The following is a 2,954-nucleotide window of genomic DNA, read 5'->3' on the forward strand; positions in this document are numbered from 1 at the left end:
TCTATTAGGCTCATCATACTGGAAGCAAGTTAATTCCAGTAGCAGCAGCTGATTTAAGTTTTTAGTTTTTTCTCACTTCCAAAACCAGCCTCATCATGCCCTCTCAGAGATGACAGCACCAGCAGGCTGGCACCTGTTCTTCAGACTTTTAAGCTCATAAACCATACCATTCAAGCAGGGTCCCCATCCCAAAATGGGTCTCGTTTCCAAGGGACCCTTCATCCAAGCTTCTAAGTTCAATAATCCCAACCTCTTTTCTTGTTTACCCAGCCCTTGACTGGCTGCATCCTGCATTTACTTATCTCTCTGATACCTCAGTATCTCCTTTCACTTTTCCAGTTCTCTAATATCTGGTTGGTGGTTCTTTACAGTGGATTCTGTTTGTTTAAAAACTGGTATGATTTGTTTCCTTACTGGACCCCATTTAATACATGGGTGCCTATACACTTATATAGGCAGATAGCTATGACAAAATGTTAATTTTTGAATCTAGAAAACAGGCACACGGGTGTTCATTGTATTACTCTTCCAACTTTTTGGTACATTTAAAATCTTCCATAATAAAACACTGGGGATAAAGGTTCTAGAAAATTTGGATACGGCTTTTGTTAGTAAAAGGAGATGATAAATAGGAATTGTGATTGCTCCATAAATCAAACTCATGCCACTACAAAAACACCCCAAACCAAAACAAAAACCCAATGTCTAGTTTTCTCTTTGTATCTAGAAAGAGCTCTTCATAATGATGTTAGTGCCACCAAAATTACACAAATAAAATATGGCCTCTGTGGAAAAAATCAAAGGGTTCTGTAGGGAAAACCTGTTTCATCTCACAGGGGAGAAAACTGAGGCTCAAGACTGGTAACAGATGTCCAAAATCACATAACAAATTTAATTGAGTCATCATTTTCCCATTACTGAATGTTAGGAAGATTGGAAACCAAGTATATGAGGCAAGTCTCTTGGTTGTATATGACAGGAAACAAACAGGCTTAAGTGAAAAAGGGAACACATTAGTTCATATAAATGAAAGGAAAAAAAGGTACAACTTTATTTAGGGGCTACAGTAATGTCATGAGAAATCTTTTCCCTTTTCTTGGCTTCTCTGTTGGCTTCATTCTCTGGCAGCTTCTCTGTATAAGGTAGCAAAATTGACCATTGGAAGTCCAGACACATCCCGCTAATTTACATGTATGGTATCTTTCCCATTAATTCCAGCAAAAGTATTGGAGAAAACTTTAATTAGTCAAGATGAGGCCATATGGACTTAAGGGGAGTTGGGGGGAAGGAGAGTTCCTCAAAGAAAAATAAGAGTGCTATTATTTTAAAGAAGCAAATGGGCTGGGTGTAGTGGCTTATGTTGGTAATCCCATAATCCCAGCATTTTGGGAGGCTGACACCAGAGGATTGAGGCCAGGAGTTTGAGACCAGCCTGGGCAACAGTGAGATTCTGTCTCTACCAAAAAAAAAAAAAAAAAAAGATTAGCTGGGCATAGTAGCTCATGACTGTAGTCCTAGCTACTTGCGAGGCTGAGACAGGAGGATGACCACTTGAGTCCAGGAGTTTGAGGTTACAGTGAGCTGTGATCATGCCATTGCACTCCAGTGTGGGCAACAGAATGTGACCCTGTCTCTAAAAAGAAAATAAAAAATAAATAAAAGCAAGTGAATAAATAAATGAATGTTGAACAGGTTAAAATAAGATGATCAGTCTGCCAGATCTTTTGATTCCCATATGCTGACAGATACAAAGTTTATATAGCTAGTAAGCAGATGAGCCAGAACTCAAATCCATTTCTGAATTACAGTAAGATTTGTAGCAAATTTGTAAAAACAGAAGGAAAATAACCTTAGGTATATCTTTTTATTCTTTGAAGATAAAGTACAAAATATAATGAATTAGAGAATAACCTTATATTGCCCTTCAAGTTAAGGTAGACTTTGAAAGCTTTAAATTTGACTTTTCTAAATGCTTGGTAGACATTAAAGCCAAGTTTACAATATTTTGATATAATTTAGTGCTAAAAAGACTCTATACTATAAATATCCAGAGCCAATTTTTAAACAGATATAACTCAAATATTGTTTATTTGGTTTTGATTCCCATTGGATCATGTCTGAAAATGCTGACTAGTTCACTGACTTCAAGCAGCTTTTGGTGGCTTAGAAAAGCAGCCAAGGCCGGGCGCGGTGGCCCACACCTGTAATCCTAGCACTCTGGGAGGCTGAGGCGGGAAGATAGCTTGAGGTCAGGAGTTGGAGATCAGCCTGAGCAAGAGTGAGACCCTGTCTCTACTAAAAATAGAAAAAGTTAGCCGGGCGTGGTGGCGTGTACCTGTAGTCCTAGCTACTCGGGAGGCTGAGGCAGGAGGACCGCTTTAGCCCAGGAGTTTGAGGTTGTTGTGAACTAGGCTGATGCCCTGGCACTCTAGCCCGGGCAACAGAGTGAGACTCTGTCTCAAAAAAAAGAAAAAAGAAAAAAAAGTGGCCAGGCTGTCAAAAATCCACATGCTCAAGCCAGTTTTATATAAAAAGCCATGTATATCTTCTCTTTTCCAACCTTGTTTCCCAGTGATTTCTTGCAGTCTGATGGTTACTGGCTCCACTAGAGTTCTGTCTACCAATTTTGAGCCAGCAGAGGCTTAGGAGGGACATTTTTAGTTTGAGCCACTAACACCTCTCTAGAGATGTTTAAAATCAGGTATTTGGCAAAATCTGTAATGAGAGTTAAGTTTGCTTCCAATGAAACTTGCACAGAGAGTGACATCTGCTGGTCATAAAAAATTACCTCTTTTATCCTGTCTTAATTCCTTTTCAAAATTTATCAGTGACTCTAATTAAATAGTAAAACTATGAGAACAACAACGATCTCTTCCTTGGGAAAAAAGAAACTAATGTGTATGACTTTTTTTTTTTTTTTGAGACAGAGTCTCACTCTGTTGCCTGGGCTAGAG

Source organism: Propithecus coquereli, unplaced genomic scaffold (assembly GCF_000956105.1).
Source record: "Propithecus coquereli isolate 6110/MARCELLA unplaced genomic scaffold, Pcoq_1.0 Scaffold220, whole genome shotgun sequence".
Classification (NCBI taxonomy): domain Eukaryota; kingdom Metazoa; phylum Chordata; class Mammalia; order Primates; family Indriidae; genus Propithecus; species Propithecus coquereli.